The following is a 23,835-nucleotide window of genomic DNA, read 5'->3' on the forward strand; positions in this document are numbered from 1 at the left end:
ATCAGCATCAACATTTGGAGAGGAGTGGAGAGGAGTCGCCTCTCAGACCACAACAGAGGAGGTGCTTCCTATTAAAACTCCATCAAGATGGTTGACTGTGGGTGGAGAGGAGGGTTTGCCCATTTCTCTGATGGTCCCCAGGGAGGAGAGAAAGAGGAGCAGTGATGTCAGAGCTCCAGTGGAGAGGAAATGAGGACTAAAGCACCAGTGAAGCCTTCACAGCCCACTTTTGGGGACATGAGGAGAGAGGGTGGAGGACAGATGGGGACAGCAGAGGTGAGAGAGGTTGGAAGTAGGTTTTAAGGATAATGAGATCAGTTCAGTTCAGTCACTCAGTCGTGTCTGACTCTTTGCGACCCCATGGACTGCAGGACACCAGGCTTCTCTGTCCATCACCAACTCCCAGAGCTTACTCAAACTCATGTCTATCCAGTCGGTGATGCCATCCAATCATCTCATCCTCTGTTGTCCCCTTCAATATCATTGACTCCAGCCAATATCAGGATTCCAGTCAGGATCTCAGGGCTGAGTTGGTCCCACCTCCAGCCTTCCAGACAACCTCTTACCTGGGTCAGGCTGCAGGGATCCTTGAATTCTCCCCACCAGCCTGGTGGGGATGAATCCTCCAGAGCCAGGGGGATAGGCCTAGCACTTTCCCTTCCTTCTCGGGGAGGTGTTGCTGTTATTCAGTCATTAAGTCATGTCCTACTTTTTATGACCCCATGGACTGCAGTATGCCAGGCTTCCCTGTCCTTCACTATCTTCTGGAGTTTGATCAAACTCATGTCCATTGAGTTGGTAATGCCATCCTATCATCTCATCCTCCATGACCCGCTTCTCCTCCTGCCTTCACTCTTTCCCAGTATTAGGGTCTTTTCCAGTGAGGGTGGGTCTTCTATTATCTGTGATCCTCAGCACCACACACAGTGCTTTGCACAGTGCAGGCGTTTGAAACATCTTTGTGCAATGAAAGAACCACCACCTTTCTATTGTGTAAATACAGAACCTTAACACTATGAAGATTATTATTATTGTTCAGATATATGGAACACCCAAGTGACCTGGTCTATGCAGTCATGATTTTATTTCATTGACCCTCATAGCAAATACTATGAGGTTAAGTAGGGAATGGGGACATGAGTTCTGTGGTGGGTAGAAATGTGATCTTTCCCCCCAAAAAAGATATTCAAGTCATCACCCCTGGGAACCTGTGAATGTGACCATATTTGAAAATAGGGAATTTACAAATGTAATTGCCTTAAGAGGAGGTCATAGAAGTTGGGTGGGTACTAATTCAGTGAATATTATTCTTATAAGAAGAGGGATGCAAACAGAAACACACAAGGACAACATCAAATGAAGACAGAGACAGAGAAGGAGTGAGGCACAAGCAAGGCAGTCACCAGAAGCAGGGGGAGAGGCCAGATTCTCCCCTGGCGACAAAGAAGGACGGACCCTGGGGCCCCTTGATCTAGGTCCTGAACAGTGAGAGAATAAACATCTGTCTGTCATTTCAAACCACCTGTTTGAAACTTTTACAGCCTCAAGAGATTAATGAAGGCTCAGAAGGGTTAAAAGGCTTGCTTGTCACAGTGAAGTCAGGGGTCTGGTCAGGATTTACAAAGTGACTATATCCAGTCTCAGTCCTATACACGATTCCTGCCTCCTGGTCTAGTTCTTTTTTATTGCCCAGGATCCTCTTTAACCCTATATGTGAGACAGCAAAAGAGACACAGATGTAAAGAATAGTCTTTTGGATTCTGTGGGAGAAGGCGAGGTGGGATGATTTGAGAGAATAGCATTGAAACATGTATATTATCATATGTGAAACAGATTGCCAGTCCAGGTTCGATGCATGAGACACAGTGCTCAGGGCTGGTGCACTGGGATGACCCTGAGGGATGGGATGGGGAGGGAGGTGGGAGGGAGCTTCAGGATGGGGAACATATGTACACCCATGGCTGATTCATGTCAATGTATGGCAAAACCACTACAATATTGTAAAGTAATTAGCCTCTAATTAAAATAAATTAATTAAAAAAAAAATGCCCCCAGCAGTGACTTCCTGGAAATCTCTGTGCTGTCCCCTGCAAGAAGGGCTTTCATTCACAAGAGCTGTTTGGCTCATTTTTTTTTTTTTTTAATTAGGATAATCTAGATTTAAAAAAAATGTTTCTTTTATATTGGAATATAGAGGATCCTGGGTTTCCCTGGTGGCTCAGATGGTAAAGAATCTGCCTGCAATGCAGGAGACCTGGGTTTGATCCCTGGGTCGGGAAGATTCGTGGAGAAGGGAATGGCAACCCACTGCAGTATTCTTGCCTGGAGAATCCTGTGGACAGGGAGCCTGGCAGGCTACAGTCTATGGGGTTGCAAAAGAGTGGGACACAACTTAGTGAATGAACAACAATAGACAGTTGCCAGTGTTGGCTGAAGCTGGGTTGAAATGCAAAAGATAAATGTTTCTGTTGGAGTGTGAGTGCTTGTGTGTGTCTTCTTTTGTCTTGTTTTTCATCTTCCTTTGAAAGAAGAACTAATACAAAGAACTGAGAATATGCAAAAAAAAAAAAAATGTTGAAGGTGGGCCAGAGGTCAAGTCGCATGAGGTTAACACCCTCATTTAGGCTTCCAGGCCTTTTCCTGTATGTTGTACTGATGTGAGAAGAAAATCCACAGTTTAAATATTTAGTTTAAATGTTTAAATGTTCAGTTTTCCCCAGATCCAAAGAATAATGGAGTCCACGGTAGAGAAAGAAAGCTAGGAGTTCTCAGAAATAGGCAGAAAAATTGTAAAATAAATAGGATTTTAAGAGAAGTCAGGAAAGGAAAAAAGGAGTCCAATATATGGCATGGACAGAGAAAAGAGACCTTATAAGACCCATCAGGTTTGTTTTAGGAGAGAAGTTGCATTCCTCCCTAATGTCACAAACACGAGAAATAAGAAGACAAGCCGTGGACTGCTACTTGGGGAGTTTTAACCCTCTGTGTTGCGGTTTTCTCATCTGTAAGATGGGCTGGTGGCTATACCTGCCTCATAGATTTTCATGAGTGTTAAGTGAGGCCATAGATGTGGCAAGCTGACTCCACCTTACTTACGGTGAGTGCTCAGAGTTAGCCCTTATGGTTATTTGAGGCTGTCTCTTAGGTTTCCTCAAACTTCTGGGAATCCTGGAATATGGACTGAACTTGGTGAGGAACTAGAGGAAGCATGGTCAGTTGGGTGGTGTGGGTTTCCTCCACACGTATTCATTTTCTCTTTCTCTCCAGTAGAGGAAGAGCAGGGACCCTGTGGGGCAGTGAGAGGGAGATGCAGGTGATGGTTTCATGGGATGACCTTGGCAGGCACACTGGCACCGTTTTGATAGACTAGATGACATTGTACTACCCTGCCAGCTAGGCCCGTTCATACCTTTAATTCTTGGGCAGAGCTGCTTTTATTTTTCTCTTCGCCTCCTAAAATCCCTGCCATATACTTGTCTCTTACGAAGGTTAAGACTTTCCAGGGCTCTGCTCTATTTCTCTCTCTACCTGGGAAGGGCTTCAGGGAGGGATGACTTCCCCATTTACAACTTGGATTCATTTACTCATTCACCAAACATGTATTGAATACCCTTGCTGGTCCCAATTCTAGGCACAGCCAATGTAATAGTAAGTGAATTGGTTCTGCCCTCGTAGTGAGGACCAGATAAGCGGAACAAAGGTGCAGGTGGATGTCACCTGCTCCAAGCAAGAAGTAAGGTTTTTGAGCTTCACCTCCAATGAGGACATTTCCTGCATTCCTTGAAAGGCTGGAGGTGACCAGGTGGGGTTTCTAGGGTGGAAGTGGCAATGCTGAAGTGGTTTCCTCTACTTCTGTGTGCGCTGCAGCGGGTTTCTCAACAGGCTTTGTTTAAGACATTGCTGGACGTTGATGGTGCTGGTGGTGCTTTAGTTGCTCAGTTGTGTCCGATTCTTGCAACCCCATAGATTGTAGCCCACAAGGCTCCTCTGTCTGTGGGATTCTCCAGCCAGAATACTGGGGTGAGTTGCCTTTCCCTTCTCCAGGGGATCTTTCTGATCCAGATCGAACCCAGATCTCCTTCATTGCAGGCAGAGTCTTTACCATCTGATCCAACAGGGAAGCCCACGGAGGAGCAAACTATGTGTTAAACATTGTTCCCAGGCATTAAACTGCACTAAACCCTTCCAACAAGTCTTTGATTAAGGCTTCTCATCATCTCCATAGAGATGAGGAAAGTAAGACAAAAATGCAGCATCACCTAGCTGGACCAAGCCAGAGCAGAAATGCAAGTTCACTTGACAGTCAGTCTTTACCTTTTCAAATACACCATCCTAGTGACATGTCTTCTGTTTTAGTCCGGAACTGGTTCTGAGTACAGAACAAAAAGATTACAAAGAAAAAATTAAAAACGGACCTAGCCCTGGGAGGAGGAGACAGAGAAGCTGTGAGAAACTTGAACTTGACTTTAGACAGGTGTGAGTTTGCACATGGAGAGCACCCCAGGCAGGGAGGAGATTGGTTTTATATGCCCAGAAGGCATCCGTCAATATCACATCGGCCCTCCCGGCTCCCTTTCCTCTGCAGGATGTGCCATTTTCTGCATATCCATGTTGATCTAAGCTAACACATGAATGTCAAACTTATTCTCATTAATTTTAATTTTATAACATTTTTATCCATCCTGTATAAAACTTCTCTTTGAATGTTATAATCTGTTCAGCGTGGGTACATTCATAGTGATTATTTAACCTTGGCTAATTTTTTGAATACTTTCCTCCAAAGCTCCCCGCATACCGTTCTGCAGTAACACAGCCTTCCAAGTAGAGTAATCAAGATTTCTTGTGATATGATGTCTTTCTTCATTTGTTCCATGTCTCTTCATTATTTGATCCTTTTTTATTTTAGGAAGTGGGAGCAAAAGATTTAAATTGAACATCAGCAATGAAGAAAAGCTTAAATTCAGACCAGGAACAAATGTATATAGGCCTGAATGTGCTGTAATCCTTGGAGAACAATGGAAATTATCCTGGATTTTAAAAAGTATATGAATGAACAATGATCAAGAAGGGGAAAAAAAATTGGACCTAGTTGGAAATCTCAGGTATTTTTTAAAACTTCATTTCTTTTTAACTTTTTATTGTTCAGTTGCTCAGTTGTATCTGACTTTGCCACCTCATGGACTGCAGCATGCCAGGCTTCCCTGTCCTTCACCATCTCCCAGAGATTTTCAACCTTGGGAAAGTCATTTATGTTCTCTGAAATAGAGTTTCTCTGTGTTTTGTTTTTTTTTCTCACATAGTCTCTCATAACCTACAAAAAGAATACTATATAATTGTATAGTCATTATGAAGATTGTAAAAGTGCAAACAACTCAAGAAAAATCATACACCATAGATCTGGGAAAGCTGGACTTTGGACCCATATTATATCCAGCATCAAAATTATATTCATCCCACAAATGACAGTCAAGAAGATTACTAGAATGTATAAGGCATCAAGATCAAGGTGAACAGTAGATCTTAGCCAGGCAAACAGAAATCAGAACAGAAATGCCAATAGGTGCTGATCTCAGGCCACTGTGAGCATGGAAACAGGGAGGATAAGGTTAAGTCAATGTTAGGCCTAGATTCAGGGCATCCTGTACTTGCCAGTCTTCAGTCAGGGAGATTTCCAATTGCATGAGTCAAAGACTTATTCAATGCTTTCATTAAGAATCCATCCATGCATCTACCCATTCATTCACCTGTCCATCCATCCATCAATCCATCTATCTGCCCACCCACCTACTGTCCACTCATTCATCCACCAATCCATCCCTCCATACACCCATCCATCCAACCATCCATCCGTCTACCATGCATCAGTCCAATTACTCATCTGATGTATACAGAGCTCTTTTTAAATGGCAGGTGAGTGATACAGGCAGGTGATACAGATACAATGGCAAGTGATACAACTCTGTGCAAACTGGCTCAATTCCTGTCTGCTTAGAGTTTATAATATGATGAGGTCTCAACAATTATTAACACAGTGTTGTGTTAGTCACTCAGTCATGTCCTACTCTTTGCAAGCCCAGTGACTGTTGCCCATCAGGCTCCTGTGCCCACAGAATTCTCCAGGCAAGAATACTGGGGTGGGCTGCCATTTCCTTCTCCAGGGGATCTTCCTGACCCAGGGATCAAACCTGCTTGTCCTGCTGGGCATGCAGATTCTTTACCTCTGAGCCACCTGGGAAGCCCCCCTGTAAGGTGGACCTCTACTTTTAACTTCCTGTGCACTTAGAATATCTCCCACAAAGAGAGATCTTGGGGTGATCACTCATGCATCCAGAGAGTCTTGGATGAGGGTTTTCAGGAGAACAGGTCAATGATATAGACTTTCTCTTCTGCCATTTTAATAAGCATAGTTTGCAATTAGCATTTGAACAATACTACTCTCTGACATATTTTAATTGTTAAAAATTATATAATCAAAATCTCCATTAAAATAAGTGGGCATCATTAATGGTGCAATTAGGTTAACATGACAGAGCTTTAGGGAAATTGAGTCTGCTGTTTTCCTCTCCTTCCATCTCTCTCTCTCTTTCTATTCTTTTTTTTTCTCCTTCCTTCCTCCCTTTTCATTTCTTCTTTCTTTCTGTCTCCTGTATATGTGAATTGTGTGTGTCGTTTGTGTGTGTGTATGTGAGTTTGAGAAGAATAACAAAAATACAACAGGCACTCAGCATTTTGACTATAGGTCTGATTCTTGGTCAGGTAATAATACTATGCTTTTCTTTTTTGGGGTCTTATTCATGAGAAGAAAAGACTCACCATTGCTCTTAAATCAATCTCAAGAAATCAGCAAAAGAAACACAGATTGGTCTTGACTACATTTCCTAGATCTGCACTTCATCACCGCCTTTGTTCTTTCTTTAAATAATCGTTTCACCTTTAATGAGACAGTGGCACACAGTAGAGAGAGTAAAGGCTTTGAAATCAGAGGCTTAATGCAAATCCTGATTCAGGCACTTTCTAGTGATTTGATTTCTTGTTTGTCTTTCTCCATCTGGCTCTCAAACTCATTCATTTATTTGAACTTTCACAAACACTTACTGAATACCTTCTTATGCACTATTAGGCACTAAGAATAGAGCAGTGGAGAAGATTGTTTCTCGATGCACTTACACTCAAATTTTGCATTTTGTGTATTTTCTGCAATGTCTGAGAACTCTTTTCTCTCAGGTATATGCAATGTATGATGTAATCCAAATCCATAGCCACCACATAAAGATGAATTCCTGATGTTATTGGTAGTTCTTCCTGAAAAAACACCCTGTGATTTTACTCTCCCTTGGCCTTTTTCATCTGGTTGTCCACAAAAACACATAAAAACCAATACTGAGTTCATGATCTACCTCCACCAATGAATTTCTTCCCTAGACTTGTTTAGCCATATAGCCTAACAAATATATAGTGATGCTAATAAAAGCATTGAGAACATGTGTGACATTGTCTTATCTTGTTCTTGCTTATGCACCAGCAGCTAGTCAATAAATACAGGTTAAGTAAAGGATGCAATGAATGGATAAGGAGGACCTAGTCTAGGAGGAAAGGAAGATATAGGAAAAAACGTCTTCTATGTCATTTCCAACACTTATATCACCTAGTCCAGTCTAGTAGATAAACTCCTTAAGTCCTTAACTGGAAGCATGAACAAAGTACCCTGAGAGGGCATTAATGCAAGCTCTGATCAAGTCAGGAAATTCTTTACTGAGGAGGTAACATGAAACTCGGATCTTCAAAGAATAGTAGGGATTTTTTTTTTAAACATAGAGATAACCTGTAGGAAAAAGACAAATAGAATGAAAAGGGAGAAGAGTCATAACTGATCTGTTGAATGAGCTGAATTGAATAGATTGTAGCTTAAAGCACTTGAAAATGTTCCCTTCCTCTGCTATAAAGCCCATTCTGTCATCTCCCCCTTTCCAAAACTGGAGTGATATTTATTTGGGTAAGTACTTTTAAATCATTTTTAGGTATGCATTAGTCAGCTCTTTCTGAGACAATGCTCTGTAACAAACCATTCCAAACTCAGTGGCTTTTAAGAATGAGCAAGTGTTCTCACTCTCTGTGTCTGCAGGGAAACTGTGGTTCAGCTGGCCTAGATTAGGCTTGACTGAGCAGTTGTCTCACCACAGGTCAGCTGGATTTGACTGTGGGTTCTTGGTCTGCTCCTCTGCCTTGTTCTGAGTCCAGTCAAAAGGCTCGGAAACCAGCACTGAGAAAGGGAGGATGCAGACTGCTCATTTATCCCTGATTGTTTTGGTAATCTTTAGAGCTTCTGACCAGAGAAGGCAATGGAACCCTACTTCAGTCCTCTTGCCTGGAAAATCCCATGGACGGGGGAGCCTGGTGGGCTGCAGTCCATGGGGTCGCTGAGGGTCGGACACGACTGAGCAACTTCACTTTCAATTTTCACTTTCATGCTTTGGAGAAGGAAATGGCAACCCACTCCAGTGTTCTTGCCTGGAGAATCTGAGGGATGGGGAGCCTGGTGGGCTGTTGTCTATGGGGTCGCACAGAGTTGGACACGACTGAAATGACTTAGCAGCAGCAGCAGCAGCAGCAAAGCTTCTGACAGACATGCCAGCTCTTTCTCCTCAGAACAGGTGAGACCACACATGTACTTAAAGTTAGCTGTGGCCATACGACTTCTTTTAGCCAAATAACTGTGTACCTGTTGGGTGGGAGTTATAAGAATCAGTGCAACTAGCAAAGCTCCTGAGATGGACATATAGCATGTATGGGAAAGGAGTTTTTATTTAAGTAAAGGAGGTGTGTGTGTGTGTGTGCACGCACACGTACGTGCATGTGTCTGATACAGCATAACCTTATTTGTTATAATTCTTCTACTCTCCACATCTCTGTTTGTATCTGCTGTTTCGGACTCCTCTGTTGCACATGAGGGTGGAAGAAAGAAAAGAAAGTGGTCCGGTTTTATGTCTCTGGCACAGTTGTAGTTCTCCCTTGAAGGCTCTTTGACATGGCAAATGTCCAAATGCTGAGTGTTCCCTCATGGGGAGTTGGAGGAATTTCTTACAGTGCCATGGCTGTCCCGCTATAGTAATTTACTGAGAAGGATGATGCTTGATTCTACTGATGTCTTTTGACTCCACCCTTGTACCTGCTTCTGGTGAGATTCCTCCAGTCATTTTCTGCTGCTGTCTGCTGTCCCCTGCAGGCAGACCTCTTGAAGAAGGTCTACTTGAGACAAGCCTAATCTAGCTGCTCTCCTTGGCCTCCCCGAGACACACAGGAAGCACGCTCTTGCTGCATTGTTGGGGAGGTGCTGTTCCCACAGCAGCTGTCTGTCCTTTTTCTGCTGCTGGAGCAGCTCCAGCCAGGCTTTTCCATGTGGGCAAGGGTTCAGCACCACCCCTGTGCCCTGCCACTCTTTAAGGCATGACTCCGTTCCTTAGAAAGCCCTCATTGCACTTAGTGGAGTCCAGTGTCAAGAGTGGAACTCAGGGCCTCCTCACTCACCTCCCCAGAGAGAAGAGGAAAATTGCCTCTTCCCTCCATCTAGACTGATGACTTTCTTGAAAAAAATTCTCCAGTCGAGCTGCTTGCTGACTTTCTGGGCTGTTCTTGTGAACGATTAGGTTGGTAACGAGTTTGGGGTCTCAGGATTTGATTTGTCCATCTCTGAGAAGATCTGGCTGAGATGGGTTTGTATCCCCTTAACAGTCACTGTTGCTTAGTCGCTCAGTCGTGTCTGACTCTTTGCGACCCCATGGACTGTAGTCCACCAGGCTCCTCTGTCCATGGGATTTCCCAGGCAAGAATACTGGAGCTGTTGCCATTTCCTTTTTCAGGGGATCTTCCTGACCCAAGGAGCAAACTCGTGTCTCCTGCTTAGCAGGCAGATTCTTTACCACTGAGCTTCCTGGGAAGCCTCCCCCTGCCACCCACCTTGATAGTACATATGGACAATTAACCTCTATTGTCCCAGCTTTGGGATCTCAATAGAAATTACAGAGACACACATATCCATTTACCACTTCACAGAGATTTAAAAGATTACCATATGTCCCAGGAGAGGTAAGAAATTCCGTGTGAACAAAGTCAGTGTTTTTTCGGCTGGAAAAGAGACAGGGTGTGGAGATGAGCAGGCAGCCTGGACCCAGCAGTAAAACATGTATTGTCCTGTTTTCCTTGATGCCTGGTACCCTGACTTCTATTCCATCTTGTTCTGAACTTATGGGGGTTCACAGTTCAACTCAGGTCATACCTCTCTTTTCTCAGTGGAGTTTTTACTACCTGTAGTAGGTTAACTAGTGTTCCCCCATCCTCCAAAATCCACACTTACTCAGGACTTCAGAATGTGACTTTATTTGGAAATAGGGTCTTCAAAAATGTAATTAAATTAATATGAAAGCATACTAGATTAAAGTGGGTTTTAAATCTGGGCGCTGGTATTCTTATAAGACATAACTGGACCCAGGGAAGAGTACCATGTGCAGATGGAGGCAGAGACTGAAGAGATGCTGTTACAAGTCAGCAATCACCAAGGATGTCCAGGAACCAAAAGAAGTTGGAAGAGGCAAAGGGGATTCTCCCATAAGGCCTCTGGACAGACAATAGCCCTGCTGATAGCTTGATTTGAACTTCTGGCCCCTGGAACCATGAGAGAATACATTTCTGATGTTTGAAGCCGCCCAGTTTGTGGAAGCTTGTTATAGTAACTGCAGGAAACATATATTGCCATGTATCTATTTTCTATATCCCCTTCCAACTAGAACAAGTTCTTCAGATGGTAGGAGTCTGGTTCCGATTTCTCTTTGGGTTTCCACCAACATAGTACATTGATAAGGAGGTATTTATCATATGTTTGCCACAATAAAAGCATTGATATCCAGTTGATGATTAGCTTTAACTTGAAATCACTTCGCAACAAAATGGAAATTTATAACAGACTCAGAAGTGTGAATGAAAAGAATGAATCATTACATGTTATTACCTCCTACTATTGTTCCAGCCTCATGATAGATCCTCTCTCCCATTAATTTCAGATTCTCACTCAATTATCTAGGTCAATTCATATTCTTTAGAAACAGTTTACATCTCTAGTCAACCCATTTATGATTCATCTGAAGGAGTGAATGGATTTAAAAAAAACAGAGTGAAATACAAATTATTTTGAAATTGCAAGTAAACAGGAATTTATTAAAAATAACTTGGATTTAGGAGAGTGTAATTTCATTTCAATTTACTTGCAGAGTGCTAATTATTCAATTATTGGAGACACACAAAAGGAAAGATAACGTGGATCTTCAATAACAAGTGCTTTACATAATTTGTTTCTGTGACTTTCTCAGAGGAAAGTACTATGCCTAAAACCCTTATTTTATTGCATTTTTACGTTAAACATATATTTAAAAACATATATCTGCTACTTAGGCAGAAAGGGTCTTTTTGAGGTAAAATGGCATACAATAAAAAGGAAATTGTGCTTATCATATAAAGTGGTGTCAATTAAAAATGAGAAAAGGAGGATAAAATTACCAAAGCAACAGAAATGTGAGAATTTTCTAAAAAGAACTTAAATACATTCATTTTGCCCACTGTTTGCATTGTAGATATTATCTACATGAACATGTATGAAAACCATGAAAGAAGTGGATGAAAACATACTTGATTTGCACTAGAAACTGTAAGGTCCCAAGTTCAATGTCTTAGGTAGAATATTAATATCACAGATGTCACCTCTGAACTACCACAAACTCCCTGTTTGGGGGCTCAGATTAATGAGGACTGGCTGCACATGTAAAAATGGGAAAATACTACATGGACAGTGTTTCCTTCTTCTTTTCTAATAAGTCATTCCCAGATGGTAAGCCGCACCCCAGAGACTCGAGTTTTCAAGTTGTGTTAATTTTTTTTTCCATCGTACTTCCTGCTGATCGATAGTGCTACCAAAAGCTGATTTCTGCAATGAATACAATTTAGCTAATGAGGAAGTAGGCAGCACTTCTCTGTGAATTATGGATCATGTGCTGAGAAGGAGCCTGCTCCATATGTCACTTTCATCTGAGTGAGTGAAGAGAGGATGCATATTATTATTTTGTTTTAGCTGGAATGGCTTACATGCGTAGCTGGCTGTCTAGATTTGGGGCTGGTTATGACGATGGGTAAGTAATCTTTGTAGGTGTATACTTTATGCCCAGAAAATGATACCAGCTAGTGCAAGTCAGGAAATTAAGGTCTTGCTCCAGTTTCTTCCCTTATTTTCTTTCTCTTATTTCCAAGAGTGACCTTGGGCCAGGTGTTTGATCCTTAGATGTGGCAAAAGATTCTCTCCTGAACAAATTTTAGCCAGGCTCTGCTGAGCATTCTTCTTGACTATACTGGACCGTTCCCCCTGTTGCAATGCTATAGTACTGGTTAGAATCTGCTCTTGCCGTTTTAACTAGTGTCCAACTTTGCCAGAGGCCACGGCTGTTTTTCGGAAGAGGTGGATAATAACCTAAGTTCCCATCAGCTCTGGTATTTTTTGATTCAATATATTCATTTCCAGGATCAGTTCTGTGTGGAATTTGGCACCTGTGTCCCGAAGTTTCCTCGACTCCCTTAGCAAAGAGAGTTGGCCTTTGTGAATCTGCCTTATCCAAAAGTAAAACCCTGCCATTGTCCTTTGCCAAACACTCACTGAATGAAATTCCTTGCATTGCTACAACTTCTCCAAAGTCTTAGGAGGCAGGAAATAGAACCAGTTGGGAAGGTCAAAGATAGCATTAAGCACTAGCTTTAAAAATTTTTTTTATTTATTTTTAATTGGAGGATAATTGCTTTACAGTATTATGTTGGTTACTGACATATATCAAGATGAATCAGCCATAGGTAAGCATATGTTCCCTCTCTCTTGAACCTACCTCCTACCTTGCATCCCATCCTACCCCTATAGGTTGTCACATGGATGACTTCTGCTTGGAAAGTAAATATGGAAATAATTCCTCCCACTCATAGGAGAGGCCAGCATACTAGGCGGGCTCACTCAGATTTCACTGGGATAGTAAGAAGCAGTATTGTTGACCTTTGCCTAGTTTTCCTAGTTGTTCAGTCATTAAGTCATGTATAGCTCTTTGCAACCCCATAGACTGCAGTATGCCACACTTCCCTGTCCTTCACTATTTCCTGGAGCTTGCTCAAATTTATGTCCATTGAGTTGATGATGCCATCCAACCATCGTACCCTCTGTTGTCCCCTTTTCCTCCTGCCTCAATCTTTCCAAGCATCAGAGTCTTTTTCAATCAGTTGGCTCTTCCCACTGAGTGGCCAAAGTATTGGAGCTTCAGTTTCAGCATCTCTTTCCAATGAATATTCCGGGTTGATTTCCTTTGGGATTGACTGCTTGGATCTCCTTGCAGTCCAAGGGACCCTCAAGAGTCTCCTCCTGCACTACAATTCCAAAGCATCAGTTCTTTGGTACTGAGCCTGCTTTATAGTCCAACTCTCATATCCATACATGACTACTGGAAAAACCATAGCTTTGACTAGATGGACCTTTGTTGGCCAAGTGATGTCTCTGCTTTTTAATATGCTGCCTCGGTTTGTCATAGCTTTTCTTCCAAGAAGCAAGTGTCTTTTAATTTCATGGCTGCAGTCACCATCAATGGTGATTTTGTAGCCCAAGAAAATAAAATCTGTCACTGTGTCCATTGTTTCCCCATCTATTTTCCGTGAAGTGATGGGACCGGATACCATGACCTTAGTTTTTTGATATTGTTTTAAGTCAGCCTTTTCACTCTCCTCTTTCACCTTCATCAAGAGGCTCTTTAGTTCCTCTTCACTTTCTGCCATAACAATGGTGTCATCTGCATATCTGAGGTTATAGATACTTCTCCCAGCAATTTTGATTCCAACTTGAGCGTCATCCAGCCCTTCATTTCGCATGATGTACTTTGGATATAAGTTAAATAAGTAGGGTGACAATAAACAACCTTGACAGACCCCTTTCCTAATTTTGAACCAGTCCATTTTTCCATGTCCAGTTCTAACTGTTGCTTCCTGACCTGCATACAGGTTTCTCAAGAGGCAGGTCAGGTGCTCTGGTATTCTGATCTCTTTGAGAATTTTCCACAGTTTGTTCTGATCTATGCAGTAAAAAGGCTTTTGTGTAGTCAATAAAGCAGAAGTAAAAGAAAGTCATAATTTGCAGATAATGTCTCTATGTCTATAATACTGTGGCTAGTTGTATATGCCAATGCAGCCTCACTAATGATGCTGCATATAAAGCTGCTTAGCAAGTGATTGACACTCCTCCAAGAGAGAGGTGGCATCTATGCTCCCTTTCCTTGAATCTGGGAGGTGATTTGTGACTACCCAGATCAACAGAGTCCAGGAGAAATAGTGCTATGGTTCTCTGTCTCTCAGGACACTTATTTTGGTGCCCAACCACCATATTGGAAGGAAGTCCAAGACACAAGGAGAGACCTCATGTGGGTGTTTCAGCTGATAGCCTCAGCTAAGGTCTTAACTAAGAGTCAGCATTAATTGCTGGGAAGTGAATAAGACTTTCAGTTCAATTCAGTTCAGTTCAGTCGCTCAGCCATGTCCGACTCTTTGCAACCCCATGAATCGCAGCATGCCAGGCCTCCTTGTCCATCACCAACTCCCAGAGTTCACTCAAACTCATGTCCATCGAGTTGGTGATGCCATCCAACCATCTCATCCTCTATTGTCCCCTTCTCTTCCTGCCCCCAATCCCTCCGAGCATCAGGGTCTTTTCAAATGAGTCAACTCTTTGCATGAGGTGGCCGAAGTATTGGAGTTTCAGCTTTAGCATCAGCCCTTCCAATGAACACCCAGGACTGATCTCCTTTAGGATGGACTGGTTGGATCTCCTTGCAGTCCAAGGGACTCTCAAGAGTCTTCTCCAGAACCATAGTTCAAAAGCATCAATTCTTCGGTGCTCAGCTTTCTTCATAGTCCAACTCTCACATCCAAACATGACCACTGGAAAAACCATAGCCTTGACTAGATGGACCTTTGTTGGCAAAGTAATGTCTCTGCTTTCAAATATGCTATCTAGGTTGGTCATAACTTTCCTTCCAAAGAGTAAGCGTCTTTTAATTTCATGGCTGCAATCACCATCTGCAGTGATTTTGGAGCCCCCCAAAATAAAGTCTGCCCCTGTTTCCACTGTTTCTCCATCTATTTCCCATGAAGTGATGGGACCAGATGCCATGATCTTCGTTTTCTGAATGTTGAGCTTTAAGCCAACTTTTTCACTCTTCTCTTTCACTTTCATCAAGAGGCTGTTTAGTTCCTCTTCACTTTCTGCCATAAGGGTGGTGTCATCTGCGTATCTGAGGTTATTGATATTTCTCCTGGCAATCTTTATTCTAGCTTGTGCTTCCGCCAGCCCAGTGTTTCTCATGATGTACTCTTCATATAAGCTAAATAAGCAGGGTGACAATATACAGGCTTGATGCACTCCTTTTCCTATTTGGAACCAGTCTGTTGTTTCATGTCCAGTTCTAACTGTTGCTTCCTTACTTGCATATAGGTTTCTCAAGAGGCAGGTCAGGTGGTCTGGTATTCCCATCTCTTTCAGAATTTTCCACAGTTTATTGTGATCCACACAGTCAAAGGCTTTGGCATAGTCAATAAAGCAGAAATAGATATTTCCAACTCTTGGTGTCCATCTAGGAACAAGGTGGAGGAGAGACATCTTTCTCTGCTGTACCCCATATGAATTACTGACCCACTGAAAGCATGAACAATAATAAATTATAATTATTGCTTTTGACTGCTAGATTTGGGGGATAATTTATTATGCAGCAATAGATTGCTACAAATATTAAAAGAAACTATAGCTGCAATATTAGAATTAAGAAGAGTTTAGCATAGCTGCTGGATTAAAAATCTATAAAGAAATCAATTGTTTTTATATACTAATACAAACTGAAGTCAAATTAAAAAGCTTGCAACAGTATAAAAGCATAATTACCTAACAATAAACACAACAAAAGTCATACCAATCCTTTAAAGAGAAAGTTACAGAACAGTATTCAAATATTCTGAAGATCTGTGTGTTTTAGTCACTCAGTCATATCCTACTCTTTGTGATCCCATGGACTGTAGCCCACCAGGCTCCTCTGTGCATGGGGATTCTCCAGGCAAGAATACCGGAGTGGGTTGCTATGCCCTCCTCCAGGGGATCTTCCCGACTCAGGATCGAACCCAGGTCTCCCATGTCGCAGGCAGAGTCTTTGCTGTCTGATCTGACATAAGATGTCTTTGAAGTGGAAATGGAAGTCACTCAACTGTGGCTGACTCTTGGCGACACCATGGACTATAGAGTCCATGGAATTCTCCAGGCCAGAATACTGGAGTGGGTAGCCGTTCCCTTCTCCAGGGGATCTTCCCAACCCGGGGATGGCACCCAGTTCTGCAGTATAAGATATCTTTTAGATCTTCAAAACTTCAAAAACATATATTACGCACAAGGATAAAGAGTCTACACTGTGTATATATCTTATGTCAGATAAACCAAAATCACGATTATGTTTTAACATAATGAGATGATTCTAAAAAATTATATGGGGATTGCAAAGGCTGTGCCTATTGGTGGTTCTCCAAGAGGAGAATGAAGTGACTACTTGTTGCACCTGATTATAAAACTTAAGAAGTTTAAGGACTTAAGATTCTGGATTACGGATACAAGGACTGTGGATTATAAGTAAACAGACTATGACAGACAACTTAGACACCCACATAGATTCAGAGGCTTTAAGTATGGCAGACATGGTGGTGTAGATTAATGATGAAAAGACAGATTTTTCACTGAATGTCATAGACACAACATTGGTCAAATCAAACAAAAGATGAAATTAACTCCACCACACAAAAACCAGTTCCAGGTGAATCAAAACCTATACATGAAAAAGTAAAAAGTAAAAAGTTTAAAAACGTAGAAACAAAATAAAACCTTTTTTTCATAAGCTTGTAGTAGGAAAGTTTTTATTTTAAAGTCATCTAATAGACTGCACCTTCTCAAATAAGAGTGATTAATGTGATCATTTTAAATTGAGTATCTTTTCATCAAAAATATTTTTATAGATTATAGATGGAGTCATAGAAGCCTTTAAAATAAGTGGGGCCAGAGTAGGAGGAAGGAGGTAATATTTAGCTCAAGTGCAGCCATGAGAAGGTGGGTGCTGTAGCTGGGAAATGTTCATAATAGTAAAAACTGGCAACAGTGCAAATGCCCACAAATAGCAGGGATCCAAAAAGCAAAACAGAAATGAACACCATCACACATGTACACAGCAGGAGGGAGCTAAGATTCAAGAGACCACTGAGAAGTGACTGGAATTAAGGATTTATCCCCTTGGGTATGGTGGTTATTAAACATTTTGATAGACTTGAAAGATGAAGAGAATGATCTGTATAAACTGCTCAAAAGAATTATCTGAATTTTTTTTTTTCTTTTTACCTTTTAAGTGATTGTGGTTTATTTGTCTCCCTACAAGGGATCCACAGGTGTCCAGTCTAGGGCTGGGGAAGATGCTGGCTGATGCTGTCAAGGGCTCATAATCTTCTACTTGTAGAGCTATCCTAAGCTAGTGGCTCTCCTTATGGTCCCTGGAAAGCTGCTATCCCTCTGGACATCACACTTGAGTTCCAGTAAGGAAGAAGAAAACAGGGCTATGCATGAAAAGCCACACTAGGTGAGTTTCACTTTCTGTTAGGCAATTGAGAGCTTTCTTGGAAGTTGCAACCAGAATTTTTCTGCTTGAATCTCATTGGTTGGAATGATGCTCCATGACCACCTTGGGATGGGAAGAGGGTAGGGAGAGGATGAATAAGATATAGGGTTGGTCATACACCCCCAGAAGAGAACACCTTCTTTTCAGTCTTTGAAGATGTCAGCTTATGTGTTTTCTAGAATATGTAGCTTACTTAGGGAAAGATTTCTCTTGATAGATTTTAACATGACACCTTGCATATCTCATAGCAGGGCAGGAAAACTCCCTCCTCTGTTGTGGACTCATTCTTTCCTTGTCTTATATATGGTAATTAGAGTGCTGTCTTTGAAGCCAGACCCTGTGGGCCTGTATCTCAGCTCTTCCTCTTATTTTCTGTGTGACTTTGGGCAAGTTACTTGCTCTCAGGGTCTGAATTTCTCCATCTGTAGAAAAAATATTAAAAATGCCTCTCACTTTATCAGAATGTTGTGAGAATTAAATGAGCTGATCCCTGTGAAACAGAGCAGTGATCAACCCACAGCAAGCACTTGATAAGTGTTGGCAATTATTCTTCAAAGTTTAGAAATTTACATGGTGCCAACTCCTATCAACAGGCTTGATTGAAATGCCTTTTATTTCCTACTGACTTATTCAAAGCATCTTATTTTCCATTTGCCCTTTGAGTTTCTTGTTTCTGAAACCCAGAACTGCTCTGTGTGAGCTTCTTTTTTTTTAATGTGTATGTGTGTTTTATTATTTTTTAATATAAATTTATTTATTTTAATTGGAGGCTAATTACAATATTGTATTGGTTTTGCCATATATCAACATGAATTCGCCACGGGTATACACGTGTTCCCCATCCTGAACCCCCTTCCCACTTTCCTCCCCATACCATCCCTCTGGTCATCCCAGTGCACCAGCCCCAAGCATCCTGTTTCATGCATCGAACCTGGACTGGCGATTCGTTTGAGTGACAACAAGGCTATTCTCCCTTTAGCAAGCATTCCTAGCTCTGACAATAAGTTTGTGGTCATGACTTCACATACTTTCTCTTTATTGTTCAGTTGCTCAGTCATGTCCGATTCCTTTGTGACCCCATGAACTGCAGCATGCCAGGCTTCCTAGTCCTTCACCATCTCCTGGAGTCTCCTAAAACTCATGTCCATTGAGTCAGTGATGCCATCCAACCATCTCCTTTTCTGTCATCCCTTCTTCTCCTGCCTTCTATCTTTGCCAGCATCGGGGTCTTTTCCAATGAGTTGGCTCTTCCCATCAGGTGGCTAAAGTATTGGAGCTTCAGCATCGGTCCTTCCAGTGAATATTCAGGGTTGATTTCCTTTATGCTTGACTGGTTAATCTCCTTGTAGTCAAAGGGACTCTCAAGAATCTTCTCCAGAAGCACAGTTCAAATGCATCAACTATTTGGTGCTCAGTCTTCTTTATGGTTCATCTCTCATATCCATACATGACTACTGGAAAAACCATAGCTTTGACTAGACAGACCTTTGTTGGCAAAGTGATGTCTCTGCTTTTTAATACACTTTCTAGGCTATCTTCTCTTAGGCCTGTGAAATCTACTTTCTGGGAAAAGTTATTGCCCAGACCCACATTTGTTAAAGCTGGGACTCAAAACACCCCTGGTGGATTGCTGAAGTGAAGGTGTTGATGTTTCTCAAATGTGTATTTCCTGGAATTCCAAGCTCTCCAATGCCTCTATCCTGTGTTCCTCAAGATACAGTCTTTCTTGATCTTTAAATGCTCCATGCTTAAAGCAGCATTTTTATTTTCTTGATTTTCCCTTTCTGTTTCAGTGCTCCTTCAGGAGGACTCTATGGGGTTTCCTCACCTTGAGCTGTACTCCTTTAGAAGGTCAGTTTCCTGCTCAAGCACTGGTCATTGTATCTGTGAGCCTTCTTTAATTTTCCCACTGCTTTGTGGCCCAGATATTTACATCACTAATATTCTCCTATAGATAATCTCTTTAATGTCCACCATAGTAAGAGACTTGAAATCAATGAGTCTTGGACCCACAAAAAAACAGGAGTCCAGATTTGGATGATCCAAACACAGAGAGACTCAATATCTAGCCCAGACCTGATCTTCCTTCATTATTTTCCTGAATGGTTTCTCCTAAATATTCCAATCTAAATCTATTGTGCTTATCTCTAGATCCCTAATTCCATAAATTCATCAATCATATCCTCTCAGGCACAAAGAATACCTCCATTGCCATTTCAATAACTAGGGCCTTGAGACATACTCTATGATTGTTAATCAAGCTAAAAATTAAAAAAAGATCACCCTGTCTCACTTTTATTCACTGTGATATGATGCCAGTGTATGAAATATAAGCCCTTTTGTCCAGGAAACATCAATCCCCCAAGTTTCAAAGTTAAATTACTTGGAAAAAAGTCATCATCTTCCTTTCAGGTAAACACGGCAAGAGCTCCTGGGTTGATTATGTGATCTTTTGTATGAAAATGTCATTATAATAATTCTAGTAAATGTTTGATGAGTTGCCAGCCAACCTATGTAATAGAGAATCTATTTAACATATTAAAAAATCAGACTTTATGTAAGAAGATATGTTCAAATCACTTGTAATAAGTTATAGAGGATATTTTAGTTTAATTTTGTTCAACTTAACACTGAGTTCTGATTAAAATTTTCAGAAGGGCAGCAAACTTATGCATTGACATTTTTTTTCTGTTTCTCAGGAAAAAAAATAATTGCATTTACAAGAAAAAAGATAGGAAAAGGAACACTGATGCCAGTGAATTTCATGGCAAGTTACCAGAATCATATTTACTGTTTGAAACAATCTTGATACCCAATAAACAGAAAATATGTTGCAAGAATTTTATATTCTTTCTATTTTTAGGGGAGGATGTTTACCATGGGAAAAAATGAAGTAATCTAGTAAAAGATTAAAAATAATGTAATCAAGTAGCATATGACACTTCTTCAAATGCTTATTATTAACATTTCAAAGTACACATAAATTCTCTTGGTATTACAAACCATATATATTCAATTGTCAACAATGTTTTCTATGCATATGTCTTCTCACTGCTAATAGAAAACAATATGCTTAAGGTCAAGTACCAAATTGAATTTGTCTTTTTATTTTTGAAAGTAAAACTCTATTGACATCTCTCACACACTCAATGTTTTTTCAAAACAACTAAATTCATGAGGTCATGGTTAAAGTTTCTGAAATTCACAATTCCCTTTTAAGAAAAAAATAAAACAGCTCTTGACCCTGTTGATCAACAGAGTGGAGGAGAAAAATGTAGACTAATTATTTACTGCAAAATAAAAAAAAAACTATGAATGCATAGTATTCTTCTTTGAGCTTGCCAATACTTATATAAAAGAAATATATAACTCATATCTCAATTTTACATGAAAGTAAAATATTATTGGAGTTCTCAGGTGGCACTAGTGGTAAAGAACCTGTCTGCCAATGCAGGAGACATAAGAGATGCAGGTTCTATCCCTGGATCAGGAAGATCCTCTGGAGGAGGTCATGGCAACCCACTCAAGTATTCTTGTCTGGAGAATACCATGGACAGAGGAGCCTGGTGGGCTACAGTCCGTAGGGTGGCAAAGAGTCAGACACGACTGAAGTGACTGAGCATGCATGCACACAGAATATTATTGCTGATTGAGAAACTAAGACAAATTTCTTTCTTACATACCTTAATCTTATAAAATGTAACACATAAATTCTTTACTGAAAATACCTTATTTTCATAAACCACTTCATCGTATTTTATGTAGTTCTTACTGTTGTTCTTCAATCATTAAATCATGTCTGACTCTTTGTGACCCCATGGACTGCAGCACTCCAGGCTTCCTTATCCTTCACTATCTCCCAGAGTGTGCTTAAACTCGTGTCCAATGAGTAGGTGATGCCATCCAACCATCTCATCCTCTGTCATCCCCTTCTCCTCCTGCCTTTGCTCTTTCCCAGCATCAGAGTCTTTTATAATGAGTCAGCTCTTCAGATCAGGTAGCCAAAGTCTGGAGCTTCAGCTTCAGCACTGCACCCAAGAACTGATGCTTTTGAACTATGGTGTTGGAGAAGACTCTTGAGAGTCCCTTGGACTGCAAGGAGATCAACCAGTCAATCATAAAGGAAATCAACACTGAATATTCACTGGAAGGACTGATGCTTAAGCTGAATCTCCAATACTTTGGCCACCTGATGTGAAGAGCTGACTCACTGGAAAAGACCTTGATCTGGGAAAGATTGAAAGCAGGAGGAGGGGACGACAGAGGATGAGATGGTTGGATGGCATCACCGACTCAATAGACTTAAATTTGAGTAAGTTCTTGGAGATGATGAAGGTCAGGGAAGCCTGGCGAGCTGCAGTTCATGGGGTCACAGCAGTTCATGGGGTCACAGAGTTGGACATGGCTAAGCGACTCAACAACAACAATTTGCCATGAAGTGATGGGACCAAATGACATGCTCTTACTTTTTTGAAGGTTGAGTTTTAAGCCACCATTTTTATACCCTCTTTAACCCTCATCAAGAGGTGATTTTTTTTTTTTGTAGTTACTTCTTTGAAGTACTTATTAGCAAATATAATGTGATTTAACCAAATTCTAAAATTTATTTTTTTTGACTCTTTAACAAGTGGTGCTGGGAAATCTGGTCAACCACTTGTAAAAGAATGAAACTAGACCACTTTCTAACACCATACACAAAAATAAACTCAAAATGGATTAAAGATCTCAATGTAAGACCAGAAACTATAAAACTCCTAGAGGATAACATAGGCAAAACACTCTCCGACATACATCACAGCAGGATCCTCTATGACCCATCTCCCAGAATATTGGAAATAAAAGCAAAAATAAACAAATGGGACCTAATTAATCTTAAAAGCTTCTGCACATCAAAGAAACTATTAGCAAGGTGAAAAGACAGCCTTCAGAATGGGAGAAAATAATAGCAAATGAAGCAACCGACAAACAACTAATCTCAAAAATATACAAGCAACTCCTACAGCTCAACTCCAGAAAAATAAATGACCCAATCAAAAAATGGGCCAAAGAACTAAATAGACATTTCTCCAAAGAAGACATACAGATGGCTAACAAACACATGAAAAGATGCTCAACATCACTCATTATCAGAGAAATGCAAATCAAAACCACTATGAGGTACCATTTCACGCCAGTCAGAATGGCTGCGATCCTAAAGTCTACAAGCAATAAATGCTGGAGAGGGTGTGGAGAAAAGGGAACCCTCTTACACTGTTGGTGGGAATGCAAACTAGTACAGCCACTATGGAGAACAGTGTGGAGATTCCTTAAAAAACTGGAAATAGAACTGCCTTATGATCCAGCAATCCCACTCCTGGGCATACACACTGAGGAAACCAGAAGGGAAAGAGACACGTGTACCCCAATGTTCATCGCAGCACTGTTTATAATAGCCAGGACATGGAAGCAACCTAGATGTCCATCAGCAGATGAATGGATAAGAAAGCAGTGGTACATATACACAATGGAGTATTACTCAGCCATTAAAAAGAATACATTTGAATCAGTTCTAATGAGGTGGATGAAACTGGAGCCTATTATACAGAGTGAAGTAAGCCAGAAGGAAAAACATAAATACAGTATACTAACGCATATATATGGAATTTAGAAAGATGGTAACAATAACCCGGTGTACGAGACAGCAAAAGAGACACTGATGTATAGAACAGTCTTATGGACTCTGTGGGAGAGGGAGAGGGTGGGAAGATTTGGGAGAGTGGCATTGAAACATGTAAAATATCATGTAGGAAACGAGTTGCCAGTCCAGGTTCGATGCAGGATGCTGGATGCTTGGGGCTAAGAATTACTTGTATGAAATACTTAATAGTTTTACTCATATGTTTTTCCATAAAAGACAATTTCCTATCGCTGGTTTAACAAATCACCATATAGCAGCTTCAGACAACACAAAAATGTTGTCTTAGAATTCTAGCTGTAAGAAGTCAGAAATAGCTTTCACTGGCTTAAAATCAGGTGTCAGCAAGGTTGCAGTATGGTTACTCTTTGCAGTTTTTAGTGGTTGCCAACATTCCTTGACTTG

General features: G+C 41.0%; 1 long non-coding RNA gene across 8 annotated transcripts in view; it reads left to right on the plus strand.

Moving 5' to 3' along the window:
- The window catches only part of LOC112447169 (uncharacterized), a 64,662-nt gene that overhangs the window by 11,864 nt on the left and 28,963 nt on the right, over positions 1–23,835 (plus strand). For 4 of the 8 annotated variants that reach the window (XR_009494949.1, XR_009494953.1, XR_009494954.1 and 1 more), the window contains exons 2-3: positions 4,907–5,102; positions 17,520–17,717. This is a non-coding gene — a long non-coding RNA (uncharacterized lncRNA). Of the gene's footprint in view, positions 1–4,906; positions 5,103–17,519; positions 17,718–19,549; positions 19,608–20,455; positions 20,597–23,835 lie in introns of those variants that run through there. The other 4 variants (XR_003035281.2, XR_009494950.1, XR_003035280.2 and 1 more) reach the window with 2 other exon arrangements.

Source organism: Bos taurus, chromosome 6, assembly GCF_002263795.3.
Source record: "Bos taurus isolate L1 Dominette 01449 registration number 42190680 breed Hereford chromosome 6, ARS-UCD2.0, whole genome shotgun sequence".
Classification (NCBI taxonomy): Eukaryota; Metazoa; Chordata; class Mammalia; order Artiodactyla; family Bovidae; genus Bos; species Bos taurus.